Below are 26,111 nucleotides of genomic sequence, written 5' to 3' on the forward strand. Positions count from 1 at the left end.
TAACTGCCTAGCAACCAGATGGGGTTACCCTAGCAACCAAGTAACAAATCACATATTTCTGCACCAGAACATCATAGACATTTCCGGGTTCGTTCATTGGACTCAGGGTAGCAAGGAGCCTTTTGAGTATCACCTTGGTAACTGCCTAGCAACCAGATGGGGTTACCCTAGCAACCAAGTAATAAATCACATATCTCTGCACCAGAACATCATAGACATTTCCGGGTTCGTTCATTGGACTCAGGGTAGCAAGAAGCCTATTGAGAATCACCTTGTTAACTGCCTAGCAACCAAATGATCTATCTATCTATCTATCTATCTATCTGATAGACTGAATGGTCTTATAATCTTTAAACTTTGAACTTTTAAAACTACTACTTAAACTTGTAACTACTTCAAACTTTAAACCTTCCAACTACAAGCTTTTACAACTACTTCAAACTTTCAGGCCAGGCTTTCTCAAGCCAACATCAAAGTTTGTCTTGACGAACATTTTTATCTAGTTTAGTCTTGTTATCTTGTTTATAGTTTGTCTTGTGATTGGTTGTCTTGTTTACCTGTTACCCATGTCCTTGTATTTAAGCCCTCATGTTTGCCATTGTCTAGTGTCAGGTATTGTGAATGTAACTTTGTTGTTTTGTTTTGTTAAGTCAAGCCAAGTCAAGTCAAGCCAAGCCAAGCCAAGCCAAGCCAAGCTGAGCCAAGTCAAGTTTAAGTCAAGTCATGTTCCCTATCTGTCACTCACTCGACGTTGTGTCGATGTAGTGACACTAGGGGTCACTCTTGGGAGCCCGAGACACCTCTGGTCTTTGATAAAAGGCCAAAGAAAATTGGCGAGTGGTATTTGCATGCCACTCCCCCGGACATACGGGTATAAAAGGAGCTGGTATGCAACCACTCATTCAGATTTTCTCTTCGGAGCCGAACGGTCATGCTCACTGAGCTGAATACTACTGTTCATTCACCTCTGCTGGATCTGACAGAGCATTTCAGCGGCTTCTCTCCCCTCTGCACTGGTGCACTGCAGAGAATGCCCCTGGGCACTTCGGCAGAAATAAAAGAGTATATTTCTCTAAAAGAGTATATTTCTCTAAAAGAGCGGCACACACGGAACGTCTTTTTAAAGACGCGTCTTTTTAAAGATGCTTTTCCGATTGTGTGTTATTCCTGGTTGAGCTTGTTATCTCTTGCCTTCTGACGGTCACGATCACTGTCTTTCGTGTCTGGGCACTGCTCACGCAGAGACAGCGTTTGTGGATGGTCATGTTCTCATTGCGAGAATATGTCCATGGCAACATTGCGGTCGTGGCTCGCCTTCGTTAGAAAGCGAGCCACCCCAGAGGCTCCCGCCTCGGTCCTTTTACCCGCGGGTATGAGGCCAGCGCGGCTAGCACTGGGGGCGATTTGGGGACCCCAATGGGACCGCCTCTGCCGGGTATCCCCCCGCGGACCTCCCATTCCCCAGCACGCTTGTCTGCCCCGATCGGGCTTCCGGATGTGTCCGCCGGCTCGTCTCACGGCGAGTTCGACCTCTTATTCGGAGCCCGTGAAAGTGATGAGCTCTCGAGCGCAGCATCGGAGAGCGGGCTCGTCCAGTCGGAAGCCTCAGCTGGGCTCCTCCCTTCGGGTCAATTGCCCAGTCACAGGCTGACGCGGAGATGACGACATGCTTTCCCGGGCAGCTGCGAGCGTCGGCTAGAGTGGAACTCACTGCTCTTCTCTGAACCCTCGCGGCTTGGTGATTGGTTCCTGGGCTCACGGCGCCGCTCAATGCCACGCCCCACCCCGTTCCTTTCTTCCCGGAAGTGCATGAAGAGCTGACAAGGTCGTGGGAGGCACTTTTTACTGCCTGGTCCCGATCTTTTCAGCTTCCCCGCCCTCACTACCCTCGATGGTGGGGTGGCCAAGGGCTATTCGGCAATCCCCCGGTGGATAAAGGCGCTTGCGGTGCACCTATGCCCGCAGAGCACCGCCACCTGGCACGGGTGCCCAAAGCCCCCATCCAAGGCCTGTAGGTTTACGTCGTCTCTGACGGCCAAGGCCTACGGTGCCGGTGGACAAGCCGCCTCTGCCTTGCACGCCATGACTCTCCTGCAAGTCCGACAAGGTGCTAAAGGAACTGCACGAGGGTAGTTCCACCCCAGGATTAATGCAAAAACTGCGCTTGGTGACCGACCTCGCTCTCCGAGCGACGGAGGTCGTGGCGCGGTCTCTCGGGCGGACGATGGCCACACTAGTGGTCCAGGAGCGCCACCTTTGGCTCAACCTGTTCGAGATGGGTGAGGCCGACAAGACACGAATCCTTGCTGCCCCCATTTCCCAGGCGGGCCTATTCGGCGACACCGTCGAGGACTTTGCCCAGCAGTTTTCGATGGTAGAGCAGTAGATGGATGCTAGCCGGCATATCCTGCCCCGGCACAGCTCAAGATCCTGCACCCCATCTACTCATCGCCAAGGGCGTCCCCCTGTGGTGACTGCACCGGCTCAACCCCAGGCTGCCCCTTCGGCCCGGCCCTGGCATGGAGCCCACCACAGGAAGCAGACGCCACCCATCTCGCGGCCGCCCAGAACCCGTGAAAGGCTTCAAAGTGCCCTTGAGACGGGCGACCCAGGGACAACGAAACCCGCTGCTCTGGAGCTGGTAAGCAGATCTCCATCTTTTTGTTACCTTTTCATTTAATTGCGCTGCATGCCCAAATGGCTGCAGTACTCAAGAGCTCAGCAAGAGTGGTTTCCTTGTTCCCTGGTTCACGTATCCGGTGTGCACGGCCGTCATCACGACCACCGTCCACCACTCTATTTGGCAGGTTTGGCGCTCCAGCGGTGGTCTCCCGCCCCTGAGCGCCCAGCTGTGGCACAAATCTGCCCCCGATGTGACAGTCTCCACGGGTCACGAGGACAGGCCTCTTCCTCCCCCGTCCCAGGCTGTTCCAGGGGTGGTCACAAGGAGCCAGGTAAGTGCTTCGATGTCCTTAGACTCAGCATGGCCACAACGTGGTGTGGCACCTCAAGCTCCACCCAGCCGTGAGGCCCCACCTGCCGGTACGTCCGATGATGTTGTCCCTTTGGTCTCCCTTGCGCAGAACTTGGACGCATGGCTTGCGCTTTCCAAACCGTCGCGAGGGCTGGTCTTGACCGTCCGACTCGGCCACGCGATTCACTTCGCCGGGCATCACCTTGGTGAAAGACGAAAACGCTGCTACCTTGCGCGGAGATTGCTATCCTCATACGGAAGGGTGTGATAGAACCTGTCCCTCCAGCCGAGATGAAGAAGGGGTTTTCAGCCCCTACTTCATCGTACCGAAAAAAGACGGTGGGTTGAGGCCAATCTTGGACATGTGAGTTCTGAACTAGGCTTTACACAGACTCCTGTTCAAGATGCTGACGCAAAAACGCATTCTGGTGAGCATCCGGCATCAAGATTGGTTCGTGGCGGTAGACCTGAAGGATGCATACTTCCACGTCTCGATCCTTCCTCGACACAGACCCTTTCTGTGGTTTGCGTCCAAGAGTCCCTGTCTCCTCGCGTCTTTACGAAGGTCGCAGAGGCTGCCTTTGCCCCGTTAAGGGAGGTGGGCATTCGCGTTCTCAACTATCTCGACGACTGGCTAATCCTAGCTCATTCTCGAGACATGTTGTGCGCACACAGGGACCTGGTGCTCTCACACCTCAGCCGACTAGGGCTTCGGGTCAACTAGGAAAAGAGCAAGCTCCTTCCGGTTCAGAGCATCTCTTTTCTCGGTTTGGATTTGGATGCGCCCAGTCTGTGCTGGCCTGTTTGAAGGTGTTCAAACAGAAAACAGTGGTTCCACTGAAACTTTTTCAGAGGCTCCTGGGGCATATGGCATCCTCGGTGGTGGCCACCCTGCTCGGGTTGATGCATATGAGGCTGCTTCAGCACTGGCTCCAGACTCGAGTCCTGAGATGGGCATGGTGCCACGGGACACATCGTGTGGTCATCACGCCGGTCTGTCACCATCTTTTCAGCCCTGGGACCGACCTCTCATTTCTACGGGCAGGTGTTCCTCTAGAACTGGTCCCCAGGCGTGTCGTGGTCACGATAGACGCCTCCAAAATGGGCTGGGGTGCTGTTTGCAATGGGAACGCAGCCACCGGCCTCTGGACGGGTCCGCGACTGCATTGGCACATCACTTCCTAGAGTTGTTGGCAATTCTGCTCGACCTGCGGAGGTTTTGGCTGTTGATCCAGGGCAAGCACGTGTTAGTTCAGACAGACAACATGACAATGGTAGCATATGTCAACCGCCAAGGCGGTTTGCGATCTCGTTGTATATCACAACTCGCCCGCCGTCTCCTCCTCTGGAGTCAGCAGCACTTCAAGTCGCTGCAAGCCACTCACATCCCGGGCAACCCCAACACTACAGCGGATGTGCTGTCACGACAGGTTACCCTCAGGGGAGAGTGGAGACTCCACCCTCAGGTGGTCCAGCTGATTTGGAGTCGATTCAACAGGCACAGGTGCACCTGTTCGCCTCCCAAGAATCCTCCCACTGCCCGCTCTGGTACGCCCTGACCGAGGCCCCCCTCGGCATAGACGCGCTGGCACACAGCTGGCCCCCTGGCATGCGCAGATATGCGTTTCAGACACTGTGCAAGGTCAGGGAGGATGAGGAGCAGGTCGTCCTGGTAGCACCCTACTGGCCCGCCCAGATTTGGTGCTCGGACGTCACGCTCCTCGCGACAGCTTCACCCTGGCGAATTCCCCTGAGGAAGGACCTTCTTTCTCAGGGACGGGGCACAATCTGGCACCTGCACCCAGACATCTGGAATCTCCATGTCTGGCCCCTGGACAGGACCTGCGGTGGTAGACACAATCACTCAGGCTAGGGCCCCCTCTACGATGTGCCTGTATGCCTTTAAGTGGCGTCTGTTCACTAAATGGTGTTCTTCCTGTCGGGAAGACCGCAGAGATGTTCAGTCAGATCAGTGCTTTCCTTCCTGCAGGAGAGGTTGGAAGGGAGGCTGTCCCCTTCCACCTTGAAGGTGTACATTGCCGCCATAGCAGCACACCACGACGCAGTCGACGGTAAGTCCTTAGGGAAGCACGACCTGATCATCAGGTTTCTAAGAGGCGCCAGGAGGATGAATCCCTCCAGACCGTGCCTCGTTCCCTCATCGGACCTCTGTAGTTCTTCAGGGTCTACAGAGAGCCCCCTTTGAGCCTTTGCAGTCAGCCGAGCTTAAGGCACTCTCCTTGAAGACTGCCCTCCTGACTGCGCTCACTTCCATCGTTCTCTGTCAGCGAAACGTGCCTGGAGTTCGGTCCAGGTTACTCTCACATGATCCTGAGATCCTGACCGGGCTATGTGCCCAAGGTTCCCACCACCCCTTTAGGGACCAGGTGGTGAACCTGCAAGCGCTGCCCCAGGAGGAGGCAGACCCAGCCCTGTCATTGCTGTGTCCGGTGCATGCTTTACGCATCTATTTGGATCGCACGCAGAGCTTTAGAATCTCTGAGCAGCTCTTTGTCTGCTTTGGTGCACAGCGGAAAGGAAGCGCTGTCTCCAAGCATAGGATCGCCCACTGGCTCATTGATGCCATAACTATGGCATATGTCACCTAGGACATGCCGCCCCCGGTAGGGCTACCAGCCCATTCTACCAGGGGTGTAGCGGCTCCCTGGGCCCTGGCCAGGGGTGCCTCTCTAACATTTGCAGAGCAGCAGGCTGGACAACACCCAACACCTGTGCAAGGTTCTACAACCTCCGGGTGGAACCGGTTTCGTCCCAGGTGGATAAGCCCGGGATAGCTGGCTGGGTGTATCGCTTGCACATAGTGCCTTCCACCTCCCTTGAAACTGAAGACATGCGCCATTAATTCCCAGTAGTGTTCACAAACTTTGTTCCCTGGTTGACTTCCTCCGAGCCCTGTGGCAGTCGAGTTTTCTGAGAGACTCACTGCCGGCCCAGTACACGCACTAACTAAGAGCACTGTTCTGGGGTAGGTGCTCCGCATGTGGCGGTTCCCTGTAAGGCTAACCCCATGTGATCTATATCTTCCACTAGTTCTATTCCCTGCTGGCAAACTGCATCTTCCTTGGGCATAGCCCCTCTGCCCCAGTCTCCATGTCTGTAGTAACTCCTCCCCCATTGGGCAGGATCTACCTTGAAGAATCTCCACATGGTTGGAAAGACCGTGTGATGTATTCTTCCACTTAAATATTCCCCCCTCTCTTTGGGCGAGGTGTGGTCTCCTTGATGTCTTCCCCTTGGGAGGGACACCCCCCGACTAGACCTGGCGGCCCAGTCAGATAATCCCCCTTCTTTTTTAGGGAGTGGAAAAAGGGAAGGGGAAAAGAGGCCACGACTGGGTTAAGCCTGTCTCTATCTTTAGGTAGTCGACTTGTCCCCAAAAAGGGCCGTTCGACACTCATAACTATGTTGGGGGAGGTTACGTGTCGACCTGGTGTGCTGGCTATGAGGCACATAGCAGTCTGCCCACCACACACCGCCAGTTCACGTAACACAGTTCAGCCTGTTGTGGCATTTCGTATAGGGACCCCTAGTGCCACTACATCGACACAACGTCGAGTGAGTGACAGATAGAGAACGTCATGGTTACTGGTGTAACCTCCATCCCTGATGGAGGGAACGAGACGTTGTGTCCCTCCTGCCACAACGCTGAACTACCCGCTGAAATGGCCGGACCTTATATCAGCTCCTCAGCATAAAACCTGAATGAGTGGCTGCATACCAGCTCCTTTTATACCCATATGTCCGGGGGAGTGGCATGCAAATACCACTCGCCAATTTTCATTGGCCTTTTATCAAAGACCAGAGGTGTCTCGGGCTCCCAAGTGTGACCCCTAATGTCACTACATCGACACAACGTCTCGTTCCCTCCATCAGGGAATGGAGGTTACACCAGTAACCATGACGTTTTGTTTAGGTCAAGTCTATAGTCAAGTCATGTCGTCAAGTCTAGTCTAGTCAAGTCATTCATGTTTATGTTTTGTTCATGTTTGTAGTCAGGGTTTTTGGATATCACGTTTGGAAATAAACTGCACTTGGGTTCGTCACTTCATCGTCATCATCTTCATTGTCTTTGCCAGCATTGTTACAGAATACCTGACCTACTCAAGATGAACCCAGTAGTTCAGCTCCTTTGTCTATGCCAGGGGAGTCATCCCCTGGAGAATTATGTGGAGGAATTCTGCACTCTGGCCTGCAGGGTGGATATTAATGAGGTGGCCCTCAAAGACTGTTTCTGTTTTGAGCTTAATGAGCTGATTTCCTCTTTGATACCTGACGGTCGGTGTGCCGACGGCATTGCTTGGTATATCAACCTTGCCCTACTGATGGGTGGTTCACCATTCACCGTAGGGGAGACGGCCAACGAGCAAATGCCCACGCCTGCCACGGCCAACGAGCCAATGCCCACGCTTGCCACGGCCAACGAGCTGGAAGCCTCGTCCGTCCCAGAGCCGGCATGGCCAGCCTCGTCTGTCCCAGAGCCAGCATTTCCAACTTCAGCCATCCGGAGGTGGAGAGGAAGACAGACTTTCGTTCCCGAGTCTTTCCATGTACATGACCACAGAGGTCGTTTCCGAGTCTCTGCCCACGTACATGACCACGGAGGTCGTTTCTGAGTCTCTGCCCATGTACACGACCACAGAGGTCATTTCCAAGTCTCTTCCCATGTTACATGACCACGGAGGTCATTTCCAAGTCTCAGCCCATGTTCACGACCACAGAGGTCGTCTACGTGTCTTTGCCCATGTACACAACCACGGAGGCCATTTCCAAGTCTCTGCCCATGTTCATGACCACAAAGGTCGTCTCAGAGTCTCTGCCCATGTACACAACCACGGATGTCGTTTCCGAGTCTCTGCCCATGCTCACGGCCACAGAGGTTGTCTCTGAGTCTCTGCCCATGTACACGACCACGGAGGTCATTTCCAAGTCTCTGTCTATGCCTATGACCACAGAGGTCGTCCCTGAGTCTCTGTCTACACCCACGACCACAGAGGTCGTTCCCGAGTCTCAGTCCATGCCCACGACCACACAGGTCATTCCCGAGTCTCTGTCTATGCCCATGACCCCAGAGGTCCTTCCCAAGTCTCAGTCCATGCCTACGACCACAGAGGTCGCTCCCAAGACTCGGCTCATGTTCACGACCACTGAGGTCTTTTCCCAGTTATCCAGGACTCTTAGTCTCGAGCCTACCATGGCTCTGCAATCTATGGCCTCGCTCCACAGGCCTACCATGGCTCCACCTGCCACGGCTTCGTCCCTTGAGTCTCCCATGGCTCCACCTTCCATGACTTTGCTCCATGTCATGGCTGCCAAGCCCGAGTTCCACGTCATGGCAGCCATGACAGAGTCAGCTCCAGGCCATGTCACAGCCATGCCAGAGTCAGCTCCAGGCCATGTCACAGCCATGCCAGATTCTGCTTCATGCCATGTCACGCCTCAGACTGCTCCATGCCATGTCACAGCCATGCTTGAGTCTGCTCCATGCCATGTCACAGCCAAGCCCCAGATTGCTCCCTGCCATGTCACAGCTGAACCTCAGTCTGCTCAATGCCATGTCTCAGCCAAGCCCCAGACTGCTCCATGCCATGTCACAAGCAAGCCTCTGCTCCACGGTCCAGGCCTGCCTCTGCTCTGCGGTCCAGGCCCGCCTCTGCTCCGTGGTCCAGGCCCGCCCCTGCTCCATGGTCTAGGCCCGCCTCCGTTCCACAGTCCAGGCCCACCTCTGCTCCTCCGGGGACCTCCATCCCTGCAGCTCCGCCTTGGTCCTCATCCCCATTGGCTCTGCCCCTCGAGCCTCTCAGGGCCCCACATTCCATTGGCTTTGCCCTATTCCCATGCCCCACACCCTGTCTCACCAGGCCACGCCCCACGCCCTGTCTCGCAAGGCCACACCCCACACCCTGTCTCACCAGGCCATGCCCCACACCCTGTCTCGACAGGCCACGTCTTTGCCAGCATCGTTACAATATTATGTCATGTAACATTTGTGTTTATATTCATTAATGTCTTGACTCTCTTGTGTTGTCACTTTCCTTATCACATTAATGTCAAAAGAATAGTGCTACTCTGAGTGCTGTCCCAACTTACCTAAAGTCCTCTACAAAAACACTTTTCAGCTCTTCATGCTCATTCGAAGCATAGATCATATATTAAAGCCTGATGACCATTAAACCATATCAAACTTTGTGTACATAAGTTTCTAATGTTGGCACAACGTTGGCTCCTTAAATGCTTAATATGTGTGCACTTTACATAAAGGTACATTTTCATTGGTTATGAATGCTAAATAAATATTATTAAGCATTAATAACATGTGAGGTAAAATGGCTCACTATATGGCAGGCATTGCACAAAAGTCATCCATTTTATTAATTTTGCTATAAATGCATATCATTGAGTTATAATGCATTTGTAAATTAATGTTTAGTCATTAATGAACCCTTTATAGACCCTTAAGAAGAGAAAAATTTGTGTTACCCACCTTTTCTCTGATTTTCTTAAAGGGATAGTTCACCCAAAAATGAATATTGGGTGAGAAACAGATTATATATATATATATATATATATATATATATATACACACACACACACACACACCTTTGACCAGCCCTAACCAGTAGGTGGCTGAATGTTAATGTGAAAGTCACTTCCACACCAGAATGTTGAAATGAAAGTGAAAGTGGAGATTGATTGTAAAAAAAAGGACTTAAATATTGATCTGTTTCTCACCCATATCTATTATATCACTTAAGAAGAAATGTATTTAAACACTGAAGTCTTATGGATTACTTTCATGCTGCCTTTATGTCCTTTTTGGACCTTCTCAAATCAAAATCAAATCCCTTTATTGTCACTCAACCATATACACAAGTGCAACATTGGGTGAAAGTCTTGGGTACAGTTCCGAGCAACATAGCAGTCATGACAGTGATGAGACATATACCAATTTACAATTAACATCACATTCTGAGTTTTGGTCACCATTCACTTGCACTGTGAGGACCTACAGAGTTTAAATATTATTCTAAAAATCATCTGTCTGCACAAAAAAAAGTCATTTGTGTTCTGCAGAAGAAATAAAGTCATACACATCTGAGATGGTATGAGGGTGAGCAAATGATGAGAGAATTTTCATTTTTGGGTGAACTAACCCTTTAATAAAGGAATACTTCAAGATGAACCTTTGCTGGTATTCTAGACCTGATATTCAACTTGCAGACAATTTATTTTCAAGAGATTCTTGTTAAGTGTTACCTGTCTGTTTGAGGAAAGCTGCAAGGATACACAGTTGTTAGGCAGGATCTGGAACACTTGGCTCCAAAACACAAGCGACAGGCAATAGGAAACTAATGACTAAAGTTGATGAATAATTTACAAAGCTGCAGACTTAGAACTGATGTAATGTGACAGTACACTCAAATTCACATCAAGGCAAGCCTCTTCCTCTTAACCTCCAATCAGAAGCGGAGATCCCATTTGTTCAGGGAGCAAAAAGTCTAAAAGCAAGAACACTAATCAAAACGAACACTCAGCAATTCTACACAAATGGCATTGAGCAGTGTGAGGCCATTGGCAGATGTTTCCAGGAGTACACACTGCTAGCTGAGGGACTGTTGAGGTAATGAGTATTGATTGGGATTTGTCACGCTGGAGCTTTGGGAGGCAGGCCTGGACTTGATCAGAGGAGTTAGCGGAACCGTGAAACGGATGTATGACAGATTTTCATAACCATCAGAGCTCCTCTGCAAAAATCTGGAGCATGACTGCAGTGAATTTATGGGATTTAGTTAATAAAATCCTGTCAGGATTTGGTATTCTCTTCCATTGGGCTGGGAATATTAACCCTTCATTTGAGAATAAGGCTGTAACAAGGTTAAAATGGGCAAGGAGGAGGCGGGAACTGGCTGAACAGTCAAAATAATGTTTAATGAAAACTTAAAAAGACATAAATATAAACACACATGGCAGCTGCGTAGGCTTTCCCCACCTCTCGAGACCTGGGAGAGAGACAAGGGGAGGGAAAAGGGGAGAGGGAAAGAGCGAGGCAGAGTGACAGTGAGAGAAAGAGAGGAGAGAGAGAAAAAAAATTGCTCGCCGGTTCCCAGACACGCTGTCGCCTGGTCCTTGACCCGGGTGGACAGCAGTGAGTCCTCCGACCCCTGGCGGATGGAACACCCCTCCACATTCTGGCAGCCGGTTGCGAGCCCCTCCAACCCTGGCAGCAGCTCCACCACTCCAGGCTTCCGGTAGCGAGCCCCTCCTCCCCTCACGGATGGCGGACGTTCCTCCAACCCCTCCACTTTCTGGCGGCTGGTAGCAAGCCCCTCCGCCCCTGGCAGCAACTTCACCGCTCCAGCCGGCCAGCAGCGACACCTCCAACCCCCGGCGGACGGCCACGGCTGCTCCTTTTGGTGGACGGCAGTGGCGAGGACTCCACGACAGCGCATCACTCCTCCTTCCTGGGTTTCGGCACCAATGAAACAAGGTTAAAATGAGCAAGGAGGAGGCAGGAACCAGCTGAGGAGTTAAAATAATGTTTAATGAAAACTTAAAAAGACAAACACTCACGACAGCTGCGTGTGGCTCTCTCTCTCTCTCAAACTGCTGCATCCGGCTCGGCCTTATCCCTCTCCTCGGCTGATTAGCCTGATTGGGGGCCGGCCTGGCCCCGCCCTCCTCCTCATCACAAAGGCCTACCACACAGTTTAAAGGAATAGTTCACTGAGAGAAAAATAATAAAAATCTGGTCATTATTATCACCCTCATGTTCTAAACATGATTGATTTTCTTTTCTGTTGAATAATAATAATAAAAAATGTTATATACTTGTTGGCATTAAATAAAACATTATATAACATGGTAATAGTTCTTTGTTCATTTCGAGTTGGACATGACGAAAGTTATTACTTCCAGGTCAGTGAGATTAATTTATTAATTAAATTAATTCATGCCAACTAATGTATAAGCACTGTGTGTTTCACGCTGTTGATTCAAATGAACTGACTCGGTGCAAGATTCACCTGGACAACTTTTATTTTACATTTTTGAAGCTCCTTCTTATGTAAAGCATTGTTTTAAATATGTTTAGGTAATTTTACTTGAAAATCAGACAGAATATGAAAGTGATTTTTTTTTTTTTTTTTTTTTTATTGCAGCGTGTGACTAACAATTGGTTGGATGTTTATTTGTTTTGATGGAGGAGAGCTCGGGAAGACTTGCTGACAAACATGGGAGAGGAAGATACATGTCTGGGAAATGGTTGGCCTGCCAGCCGGGTGGAGTAACGACATGAGATGATGGCAAGCAAACACGGTATTCCCCCTCAGGGAGACAGCAGATGTGTTTAATTCATCACCTGGATCTCTGAGATGCAAGTGATGTCAAGTAGAATGGTTCAGGCTCCATTCTGTGTTAATGGCGACCAACAGATTCGTTTGAACAAAAGGATGAGAAGCATAGAGGAGAGGGTATATGAGCAGAAAAAAATAATCAAATGGAATGTTTTCAGTAAAGAGTAAAGTATTTAAGAACCTGGTGTATTCAGGAAACCTGTTTGAAAACAGTCCACACAACCAAAAGCAATCATGCACATTGCATATAATGTCCTTTGATATAACATGTTACGATATCCATGTTCACCAAAAACCCAATGGTGTCTCCGTGCACCTCCCATTCATGAAATATCAGGAAAATCATGCTCGATTCTCTTGAACTTGAATGACATGTCAGCATCAACCACATCTTTTTTGGGCCTGCAAATACAATTAGAAAAACTAATATAATATAAAAGAGTATCATATATGATGCAATAAATAAAGAATAAGGGATACTGATAATTCACCATTATTGCACAGAAAATCAATACGACAGTAATAATTTGTGTGAAAATGGCACTCATTTGCCTAGTAATAATGATAGTAATAAAGATATAAAATAATTATAAAAATATGATTTATGGAAGCACAACTATATACAGTATAGCAACACTATTACATATCTAATATCACTAATAGCCACATGCACTTTTGGTAACCAAGCAATTCATATTTATTTATTTATTTAGTTAGTTAGTTAGTTAGTTAGTTAGTTAGTTAGTTAGTTAGTAAGTAAGTAAGTAAGTATAAAGGTTGAGGAATACAAAAGAGGTCGGGGCATAACTCCAAAAAACTGAATGAGGTAAAGGTGGTGGAATGAGATTCCAGGTCACTAAAGACCTGAGGAATGCATTTCAGGGTTAAATAACCACTTTGACATTTCACTGCATTCATTGCATTATCCAGTGCATGGAAAAATAGATGAGAAAATAGATCAACCACTCATGCTACAACTATCAACATTTGTCTTGGATAATGCACCTTTCTTTAACCACCATAGACACAATTGTGCATTTGAACACAATATAATTATGTAGTGAGCTAAGCCACAAATATGTGTGCTGTGTGCATTGTTGTGATATTAAACTCAAGTGCATACATGTATGTGCAGTCCAGCCACCCGTGAATAAAGTGATAAGATGACTAAATAGATGAATAAACAGATCATTTACTAAGCAGTACAGTATGTTATTAAACACTGTAGAAATGTGCATAGCATGATCTATGTACTGCACACAGCACACTTTATCTCAACTATTTTGTGAAATCTCAATAGACAACAAGGGAAGAACTGTACAAATGTGCTTAATTTTCATTTCATATAATATTGCAATTATGTTATTTCACGCATGAGAAAGATTCTTCTGTTAACATTAAATAGTCCTAATAAGAATCAAAGATATTGTGTGATTGTACAGATTTGGCTGTGTCATCCCAATTTTTTTGCACTGTCATTTGGCAGACCACACAAAGTGCTTTTACTCACAGAACAATGCTGTGATTTTTCAAGGAATAAAAAGAGAAATCTGTAAATAAATAAATAAGTTCGGACTATTGGAACTTTTGTCTGGGCAGCTCTTGAAAGCGACTGTTAAAATCAAAAACAAATGGAAATTTGAGTATTTTTCTCTCTATATTCTTCTCTGAATTTTACCAAAGAGACAAAAATTGTCACCTGCCCCCTTTTTATCAACTCTGATTATTTATTTTATTTTTTTCTTAGAAAACTGTTTGATTATGTTGGCTTGACAAAGCCAACATACTGATCTACTACATAAGCTTATTATTATTATTATTATTATTATTCTGGGACCCAAAAATTTCCAAGAGTATCTCCTCCTAGAGCTTTCAAGCTACAAACACCAAACTCGCCACAGACCTTTAGACTGGTCTGACTCGGATTGCTGTATCTTTTCTAACTGATCAGACTTCCGGTATTCCCTTAACGGACAGGACAGGTTTTAAACTGACTCCCACTCAGGGTGTGAAAACGTTTCCCTGTAATAATTCTACTTCCTATCACTCCACCACTCATATTTTCTATCACTCCATCACTCTCTTTTCTATCTTTCCATCACTCCACTCTTTTTATTCTTTCTTTCACTCCATCACTTTAACACCCTAGCAACTGCATACAACCTAGCAACCATTTAGTGCACCCTAGCAACCAAAACCCATTGACTGCCATTCAAAATGGCTTAGATGGATATCTCCTGATTAGAATGTCCTACAGACATGACAGTTGGCTTGTTTGAATTGGGTGAGCAATCAGTCTTCAAGTATCATCATGTAAACTACTTAGCCATGCCCTAGCAACCATTTAGAGCACCCTAGCAACCAAACCCCTTTGACTTCCATTCAAAAAGGCTGAGTGTGATATCTTCAGATCAAAATGTCCTACAGACATGAGAGTTGGCTTATTTGAATTGGGTGAGCAATCAGTATTCAAGTATCATCATGTAAACTACTTAGCCACGCCCTAGCAACCATTTAGAGCACCCTAGCAACCAAACCCCACTGACTTCCATTTAAAATCGGTTAGATGGGTATCTCAGGATCAGAATGTCATAAAGACTTCATTGTTGGCTTGTATGACTCAGAACAGCAAGCAGCCTTCTTGGTATCACACTAGCAACTGCCTAGCAACCACATGGGCTTACCCTAGCAACCAAGTAACATCACATATCTCTGCACCAGAACATCATAGAGATTTCCGGGTTGACTTATTTCACTCAGGATGGCAAGGAGCCTTGATGAGTATCACCCTGGTAACTGCTTAGCAACCAGATGGGGTCACCCTAGCAACCAAGTAACAAATCACATATCTCTGCACCAGAACATCATAGAGACTTCTGGGTTGACTTATTTCACTCAGGATGGAAAGGAGGCTTGATAAGTATCACCCTGGTAACTGCATAGCAACCAAATGGAGTTACCCTAGAAACCAATTTGCCATTCAGAAAAACAAGCAAGGGGTAGGGTTGCATAGGACTTCTTGCAGCTGGCTGTCTATCTGTATGATGTTCCTTCTATCTGTCTGACTGTAAGACCTTCAAACTTCCAACTCTTCAATCTATTTTAAACTTTCAGACAAGGCTTTGTCAAGCCAACATAAAGTTTGTCTTCAAACTTTACTATCTATTTATTATTATTATTATTATTATTATTATTATTATTATTATTTTTATTATTATCGCTTCACAACTAGCTTTTGGCAACCTCTCCTGGACATAAATGGAGCTCACACATGTCTATATGCCCTACAACACTTCACGCTTTGACCACTAGGGGTAGTGTTTTAAATTTCGGTCAGCATACAGTATACCAGTTATATATATTTGGTAAAGAAAAGTCAACCTACTCTTTCCTATTTCACTGTGAGATCAGGCTGATTCAGAACTATAGCATGATAGTGAGTGTGATTTTGCTTTTGAAACAAGTCTAAAGACAAGAATTTATTATCTACCAACATAAGTTTTAGACTAAATGTGGCCAGACAGTTTGTATATATTTTTCCTCTGCTAATGGAAAAATAGTGCTTGTATATCAAACTTTGTGTGGAATGCAGCAACAGCAATTTCCCCTCCTCGCACAAACTGTAATGTACTGTAGTTACTCCACAGTAACTTCACTCTGGGTTTTCCATTTCCCACACTGGTGTGTGTTTCCCAAAAGCATTGTTAGCCAACTATGGTCGTAAGTTCCATCGTTATCAACATAGTTCAAAGATTTGGTGTTTCCCGAAACCGTAGTTCCAACAAACATTCCCAAACAGCATCGCACAGATATGTGGTTGGAACTACAGCTCTTTATATATGGTTAGAAGCATAGTTCCTTGTTAGTGTGAACATCATTTCACTTCGCTGAGGCTTCTATATCTTTTATTCCATATATATCTTTCTTTATGTCAAGACTTTGATCACGTTCACATGCACGTAAAAAAATAAATAAAAAAATATTCAGGGTTTTGCAGTGGTGTTCTGAAATGTAATATAAATGAGAATGCAGCCGTTTAACCACTTAAAAGCTGTTAAGAGAAAGTGCTTTAACACAAGCAGTTTCTGTTGAAGAACACAGGTTCTTTTTTTCCATGTTAACGCACAAGTGCCATTTTTGGCTGCATTCCAAACGAGATAATTCAGTCTCCAAAGGGCACTTCAAATGGAGAACAATCATACTAGATAGCTTCAAACTGAATTTTCAATAAAATGACTTAAAAAGTGAGTTCCAAATGACTGTTATTTTGGAGCCCCATATCTTTCATCCCTCCACTGCTCTCACATGGATGGTAAAGACTTTGAAGGGAATAGGGCATAGGGATGATCTCTTCTGAATAGCACATGCCCATTTGGAGAGTGCACATGCTCTTATGTGCTCAAGCGTGTCAGGGGAACTCCGAAGTCTGCTGTAGAGGGAAACCCATCAATTGCAGAGCAATGCATCTGTCTCATTACACAGTGCACGTCAATTTCGTGTCTTCAGCAGCTTTCTTGCATTAAACGTCTTTCTGGTGTACATGTAAATGACCTATTACAATTATTTTTTCCTGGAAGTTATTACTCCTGTCCCTGTATAATTTCATTAATGCCAGCTTTATGTTGTTGAACCAACATGGTTCGAACAAAGGATGAGCGACAGTTACAACGGTTTCGGGAAACAGTCGTGACTAGCTAGTTAATTTCCCCAACGATGCATCGGATAGTACTATGGTGGTTAAGCAGTAAGTTGTAGCTGTTGTAGAGCATACAACATTTTATTGGCAATAATAAGAGTAGTTTTTGTAATCAAAATATTTGTCACATTTTTTTAAATCATGATGTAAATGTAGTTCAGCATTTATAATCTTGATATTAATGTAGTAGGAAATGTATCGTTTTCAACATTTGTACTTTTTTTTCTTTTTAAGTTGACAATGTATTGACAATTACGCAAATCAACGTGAAATCAAAACTTACCCTGTTTACTTTCTTAATACATCTTCCTGGTCTAATCTTAAACAATTCTGAAACAACTTTTCTTTTCCGCTGACATTACATAGGCTGCTGCATTCTAATGCTCACTTTTCACTATCCAGTCAATTTCAGATGGATCAAATCAAGTGTCCTACATTATACCCCTACAGATTCATTCCGAGTAGGTCACATTATGGTAGTACAATGGGTTGTAAATGCTATTTTGTGTTGACTTTGAGGTTATCAATGTGCCTAACTATCCCTGCTGTAATGTTTTGAACTTTTTTACTTTGAAAAGTTCTTTCTGGAAAACAGTTGTCAGATGCTTGTTTCTACAAGCCCAAGGGTGTCCAGGTTAAATCCTAACTGGATTATATCTGTTCAAATGTGGATTTACATTTAGTTAATTTAGGGATTTTCAAAAATGAAGAGATAATATGACAGCAGACAGTCCCTATAGAATTCTTGTAATGTTACATTTTAAATCCTGCATTAAAACTTTGATATTTTGACTTAAGGGCATCTAATTTGCATTTGCTAATCCTATTGTTCTCATTTTAATTCTTTAATCGTTCTAGAAACTCATTGGTGGTCTAGTCGTTGAGGATCTGGGCTGGTAACACAAAGACTTCATCTTCAGCCCCAGATAAGTCTCTCTGAGGTTTACTCTGGAAAGGGTAATATGTGAACTAAGGAATAAGGCAATTTCAAGGGAGATAAAAAGTACAGATAGGCCGGTAATTTGATTGATCAATATTTTTTTACTGATATTCACACTTTTCTCTTTGATCACTTAAATTTTACATTTTGATGTGATAGGTATTATTATTATTATTGTTATAATTTTTTTTTTTTTTTTTTTTATTGTTATAGTGTGTTATTATTATAGAATATTATATATATTATATAATATTATATGTGTTGGAAAAATAAAATTAAAATGTAAAATAATCAATGTGTGTTGAAAAAAAATATTGGATGATCTATAATGAAAAGGACCTTCTATACCATAAATAAATCAAATAATTGTAATTTTCTCAACAGTTCTGTCACATATTCACTAATTCCTTACTGTGTGCTATCAGAGTAACACAGGGATAAATTGTTGTGATATATTTGACCTTTTATAAGATGGGGAAAGTCTTGGATTTTGTTGTGATATTAATTTTTTGCTTGTCATATGGTAACTGTCATAAAATGTATTAACTGTTTGCTTAAATTTAACAAATGAAATGTCACATGATATTTCAAGGGCATGTTAATCTTTTTACAGCTAACAGAGAAAAAGATCATTGCCAACACTTGATTTTTATGTGTTAGTTTAAAGTACAGTACTTCTGTAAAATTGCAATAAGCACACATACATTTCTGAGATGTCTAGGACCCTATTCGGATGGGATTCGATTTTTCCGACACATTTCTATAAATTAATTGTTACTGCGGCCTGTAGTGTTTATTGTCAATTTGCACGGGTTAATTCTATAAGAATTGCCGAGATGGACGTGTCTACGTCATTTACGCGTTGTTGTCATGTCGAGACAGCCCCGTACGTCGTACATAATCAGAATCAGAATGAGCTTTATTGCCAAATATGCTTACACATACAAGGAATTTGTCTTGGTGACAGGAGCTTCCAGTACACAACAATACAAAACAGCAACAAGACTTTTAAAAAATAATTCGAAATTGTTAAAAAAAAAATAAAAATAAATAAATATTGAAAAGAAAATAAAGTATATATATAATACACAACAGACTATATATATACAGTATATATATATATATATATATATATATATATATATATATATATATATATATATATATATACATACATATACATATACATACACTACTACTGGTCAAAAGTTTTGAAACACTTACTCATTCTTTATTATTATTATTTTTCACATATTAGAATAATAGTTAAGTCAGCACAACTATGGAATAACATAAATGGAACTATGGGAATTATGTTGTGACTAACCAAAATAAATCAAAACTGTGTTATATTTTAGCATCATCAAAGTAGTCACCCTTTGCCTAGAATTTGCAGACATGTACTCTTGACATTTTCTCAACCAACTTCTTGAGGTATCACCCTGGGATGCTTTTTAAACATTATTGAAGGAGTTCCCATCTATGTTGGGCACTTATTGGCTGCTTTTCTTTATTATTTGGTCCAAGTCATCAATTTCAAAAACGTTTATTTTAATTTTATTTTTTTTATTACATTTTCTTTTATAATTAAATAAATTAATATGGTTGCACAATTATATTTTTGTCTACAAAACTAATTTCAAACATTTAAGCATACGCCTTCAGATCAAAAGATTTTTAAGATCATGAGAAACATTTCAGTCAAGTGTTTCGAAACTTTTGACCGGTAGTGTACACACACACACACACACACACACACACACACACACACACACACACACACATATATATATATATATATATATGTATATATATATATATATATATATATATATATATATATATATATATATATATATACATACAAACACATACATATATATACACATACATATATATACATATGCACACACATACACACATACGTAGTGCAAATCTAAATATAAATCGGTTATATACAATGCAAGGGAATGTAATGGCAGAAGAGGTTGGATGTGTTGGATAATATAAAAAGACTAAGCTGTGTATTGCACATTGATTATTGCTCAATGGGGCAGTTTTAACTGTTCATGAGATGGATAGCCTGAGGGAAAAAAATGTTCCTGTGCCTGACGGTTCTGGTGCTCAGAGCTCTGAAGCGTTGGCCAGAAGGCAACAGTTCAAAAAGGTAGTAGGCAGGGTGAGTGGGGTCCAGAGTGATTTTTCCAGCCTTTTTCCTCACTCTGGAAGTGTATAGTTCTTGAAGGGAGGGCAGGGGGCAACCAATAATCCTCTCAGCAGTCCGAACTGTCCTTTGTAGTCTTCTGATATCTGATTTTGTAGCTGAACCAAACCAGACAGATATTGAAGTGCAGAGGACAGACTCAATGACTGCTGAGTAAAACTGTATCAGCAGCAGCTGTGGCAGTTTGAACTTCCTCAACTGGTGAAGGAAGTACAATTTCTGCTGGGCCTTTTTCACAATGGAGTCAATGTGGGTCTCCCACTTCAGGTCCTGTGAGATGATAGTGCCCAGGAACCTGAATGACTCCACTGCTGCCACAGTGCTGTTTAGAATGGTGAGGGGGGACAGTGTTGGTGTGTACCTCCTAAAGTCCACAATCATCTCCACCGTTTTGAGCGTGTTCAGCTCAAGGTTGTTTTGACTGCACTAGACAGCCAGCTGTTTAACCTCCCTTCTGTATGCAGACTCATCTTCATCTCGGATGAGGCCAATGACAGTGGTGTCATCTGCAAACTTCAGGAGCTTGACAGGGAGGGAGAAGAGTAGTGGGGAGAGCACACATCCCTGGGGGGCACCAGTGCTGATTGTACAGGTGCTGGAAGTGAATTTCCCCTGTCTCACAAGCTGCTGCCTGTATGTCAGGAAGCTGGAAATCCATTGACAGATAGACATGGCAACAGAGAGTTGGTGTTTTAGTCCGGAGAATAGCTGGGATGATGGTGTTGAAAGCTGAACTGAAGTCCACAAAAAGGATCCTTGCATATGTCCCTGGTCTGTCCAGATGTTGCAGGATATGATGCAATCCCATGTTGACTGCATCATCCACAGACCTGTTTGCTTGATAAGCAAATTGAAGGGGATCTAGAAAGGGTCCAGTGATGTCCTTCAGGTGGGCCAACACCAGTCTCTCAAATGACTTCATGACCACAGACATGAGGGTGACAGGTCTGTAGTAATTAAGTCCTGTGATTTTTGGTTTCTTTGGGATGGGGATGATAGTGGAGTATTTGAAGAAGCATGGGACTTCACACTGCTCCAGTGATCTATTGAAGATCTGTGTGAAGATGGGGGCCAGCTGGTTAGTACAGGATCTAAGACATGCAGGTGAAACGCCATCTGGGCTCTGTGCTTTCCTTATCCTTTGTTTTCCAAAGACACGGCACACATCATTTTCACAGATCTTAAGTGCAGGTTGAGTAGCAGAAGGGTGGAGGAGGGGGGTCGCAGGAGGTGTTGGAGTTTGTGTGAAGTGAAGGTCTGAGCGGGTGTGGGGTGTGAGATTGGGCCTTTCAAATATACAGGTGCATCTCAATAAATTAGTCGTGGAAAAGTTCATTTATTTCAGTAATTCAACACAAATTGTGAAACTCGTGTATTAAATAAATTCAATGCACACAGATTGAAGTAGTTTAAGTCTTTGGTTCTTTTAATTGTGATGATTTTGGCTCACATTTAACAAAAACGCACCAATTCACTATCTCAAAAAATTAGAATATGGTGACATGCCAATCCGCTAATCAACTCAAAACACCTGCAAAGGTTTCCTGAGCCTTCAAAATGGTCTCTCAGTTTGGTTCACTAGGCTACACAATCATGGGGAAGACTGCTGATCTGACAGTTGTCCAGAAGACAATCATTGACACCCTTCACAAGGAGGGTAAGCCACAAACATTCATTGCCAAAGAAGCTGGCTGTTCACAGAGTGCTGTATCCAAGCATGTTAACAGAAAGTTGAGTGGAAGGAAAAAGTGTGGAAGAAAAAGATGCACAACCAACCGAGAGAACCGCAGCCTTATGAGGATTGTCAAGCAAAATCGATTCAAGAATTTGGGTGAACTTCACAAGGAATGGACTGAGGCTGGGGTCAAGGCATCAAGAGCCACCACACACAGACATGTCAAGGAATTTGGCTACAGTTGTCATATTCCTCTTGTTAAGCCACTCCTGAACCACAGACAACGTCAGAGGCATCTTACCTGGGCTAAGGAGAAGAAGAACTGGACTGTTGCCCAGTGGTCCAAAGTCCTCTTTCAGATGAGAGCAAGTTTTGTATTTCATTTGGAAACCAAGGTCCTAGAGTCTGGAGGAAGGGTGGAGAAGCTCATAGCCCAAGTTGCTTGAAGTCCAGTGTTAAGTTTCCACAGTCTGTGATGATTTGGGGTGCAATGTCATCTGCTGGTGTTGGTCCGTTGTGTTTTTTGAAAACCAAAGTCACTGCACCCATTTACCAAGATATTTTGGAGTACTTCATGCTTCCTTCTGCTGACCAGCTTTTTAAAGATGCTGATTTCATTTTCCAGCAGGATTTGGCACCTGCCCACACTGCCAAAAGCACCAAAAGTTGGTTAAATGACCATGGTGTTGGTGTGCTTGACTGGCCAGCAAACTCACCAGACCTGAACCCCATAGAGAATCTATGGGGTATTGTCAAGAGGAAAATGAGAAACAAGAGACCAAAAAATGCAGATGAGCTGAAGGCCACTGTCAAAGAAACCTGGGCTTCCATACCACCTCAGCAGTGCCACAAACTGATCACCTCCATGCCACGCTGAATTGAGGCAGTAATTAAAGCAAAAGGAGCCCCTACCAAGTATTGAGTACATATACAGTAAATGAACATACTTTCCAGAAGGCCAACAATTCACTAAAAATGTTTTTTTTTATTGGTCTTATGATGTATTCTAATTTTTTGAGATAGTGAATTGGTGGGTTTTTGTTAAATGTGAGACAAAATCATCACAATTAAAAGAACCAAAGACTTAAACTACTTCTGTCTGTGTGCATTGAATTTATTTAATACACGAGTTTCACAATTTGAGTTGAATTACTGAAATAAATGAACTTTTCCACGACATTCTAATTTATTGAGATGCACCTGTACAGTAGAACACATTCAGGTCGTCAGCCAGTTGTTGGTCCACCACAGGGTTGGGGGTAGGAGTCCTGTAATTTGTAAGTTGTTTCATGCCACTCCACACTGATGCAGGGCCGTTAGCTGAAAACTTGTTTTTCAGCTTCTCAGATTATCTTCTTTTAGCCACTCTGATTTCCTTATTCAGTGTGTTCCTGGCCTGATTGTACAAGACTTTATCCCCACCACTGTAAGCATCCTCTTTGGCCTGACGAACCTGCCTGGGGGACAATGATCAGAGAGTCCCAAAGCTGCTCTAGGGACAGAGCGATATGAATCCTTTGTTGTGTAGCAGTGATCCAGTATATTTCTCTGGTTGGTCATGTAATGTGCTGTTTGTATTTGGGCAGTTCGCGTGTGAGGTTTGCTTTGTTAAAATCCCCAAGAATAATAATTACTGAGTCCGGGTATTGTTGTTCCGTGTCTGTGATTTTATCAGCCAGCTGTTGCAGCGCGGCATTCAAACACACGTTTGGCAAGATGTCAACACTCACCAGAATAAACGAGAAAACTCCTGCGGCGAGTAGAAAGGCTTACAGTTAATAAAGAGCGCTTCCAAATTAGGACAGCACACCTTCTTTAACGTTGTTACATCTGTACACCAACATTCATTGATGTAAAAGCATGTTCCACCGCCTCTTGTTTTCCCCATTAACTCCGCGATGCGATCCGCTCAGAACAGCTGAAAGCCCGGCAGATGTAACGTGCTGTCCGGAATGACTTCACTCAGCCAGGTTTCTGTGAAGCACAAGGCAGCAGAGGTTGAAAAGTCCTTGTTCGTGCGGGTGAGGAGATGTAGTTCATCCATTTTTTTAGGAAGAGAGCAGAGATTCGCTAGATAAATGCTCGGCAGTGTTGTTCGAAAGCCGCGCCGATGGAGTTTGACCAGCGCGCCTGCTCGTCTGCCTCGCCTGCGTCTCCCGAACAACACAGATATACATCATGATGGCGCCATTGGTGTGGAGCGCTCCTATTGTTTTGTTGTTTTTGTTTGTTTGTCCTGTGTTTAGTAATCTTTTTCCAGTCAGTTTTACCAGAGACGAACTGCTGAACATTCAACAGCATATACCAGTCAATCTTTTCCCAGTTTTTGAATATTCAGATGTTTTGCTGGACATTTTGGTTGGAGGTGCTAGATTCATGATGTCTGAATCTATTTCAGACACTGTTCCTCATGCAATAAAGCATGGTGTCGAAGTTAAAAAAAAAATTAATAATAATAATAATAAAAAAGCTGCAACTGACTAGTGCTAACTTATTGTGTATACTTTCAGTTTGGGGCAAAAGACGCTTTCAAAAATTATTCAAACAGATGGTTCACCATTATTACGTTTTGGAAACAATAATTCGGAAGGTTTGCAGTAAATGTATATCCGTTAAGACTTCGTTCAATGGCTGGACGAAATGCAGGAAATGCAGGTTATTAAATGTTAACATTACGGGTTATTAATGTATTGGGAGATGCATCTGCTAGGCTAGGCTAGTTACTGCTGAATAAATTTAATGTCGCCACATTCCTAAATCCTCTGATTAGTAGTTAGCATTTTCTTGATGTTTTCAAAATGTATCTTCAAGCTCTGCGTGACTGCACAATCCTATCACAGAACGAACTTCAGGAACAAGGTAAAAAAAAAAATAATCTAGGTGCACCTCAATACTTAAAACAGTGTGAAAAAAATACCAGGACATTTTTTATTTTTTTTATTTGAGATTGTATCAATTCGCACAGGATTATTGTAACCTGGGGTAATTTTTACTGGGCAATTTATAGAAGGTGGAAGAAGCTCTAATCTAATATTTATCTGTGCTGGAACGCACAGTCCATATAACGTCCAGAAAAATTACTGATATGACTGATTAGCACCGAATTAAGGGTACAGTAAGGGTACATCATTTGGAAAGTAAAGAATTCCACCTTAAATGTCATTTGTATGTTTATATCTGATAGAGATCTTAAAAAGAACAGTTACACGCATATTCTGAATCATAAACATTGCGATAACATATTAGGGTTTGGGTTACCTGTCTGATCACTACTCTTTTTTGGTGTTAATAAGATGTCCGACCTAACCAATGTAACCATGGTAAAGTATGGTGTGCCACAAGGCTCCGTCTTAGGCCTTTTGATGTTCTCCTTGTACATGCTCCAGTTAGGTCAATGTTTCCTGTCCCTGTTCCTGGAGGCACAAAAAAGCACACATTTTCGAAATACACATTCATCAACTTGTTAGCAGACACTCCAGAACCTGAAATGGATTCAGTACATCAGTTCAGAGAGACATACACATGGCCTGGTTTGAATAAGTCCATAGGAATCCATTGTTTCTGTTCAAAATCTTGTTCACAATGGACATTCGCAACAAACATTAATTCTTGGTGTGAAAAGGCCTTAAAACACCTTTGCTGCAAGACAACAGTCAGCATTTATCACATAGTATGTATCAGTCTGTTGACACTAGAAGGGTTTCAGAGTGGCTGAAGCTTTAGAATAGAAATCAAGGTCTAACTGATGCATATGAGCACATTGTCTAAGTCCAAGCTCTCTGTTAACCAGAGTCCCCACAAGCTCAGGCACGACACTGCCCAGGTAGATGTGGCCCAGGGTAGGATCATCCCCCTGCTTTGGGTTCTTCTGTCGTAGGATTAGCCAGTGTCTGTGATCATAGACACTACAGCACATTTCCCTTGCCAGCACCAACATACACTATATTTCTTTGTAGCCATTTGATGCTCAAGTAAATAACTTCAAATGTGGGGCAGTGCCCCTCATCCTTCCTCTCTCTTCCTCCCCACATCCTCTATTTTCCATCTCAGTGTGGATGAGCATGAGCACTGTCTTTTCAGAGGTGGGGCGAGGGATTATGTTAAGCCTAAACTCAGAGAGACCAGCCCTTATCTTGCCGGCAGCAGCTCAGTGCACCAGAGAGAGAGTGAAAGATAGAGAGGGAGAAAGGGAGAGAAAACTGGAGGTTTGGAATAGACAACAGAGTTTTAG

This window comes from Myxocyprinus asiaticus, chromosome 50, assembly GCF_019703515.2.
Source record: "Myxocyprinus asiaticus isolate MX2 ecotype Aquarium Trade chromosome 50, UBuf_Myxa_2, whole genome shotgun sequence".
Lineage (NCBI taxonomy): Eukaryota > Metazoa > Chordata > Actinopteri > Cypriniformes > Catostomidae > Myxocyprinus > Myxocyprinus asiaticus.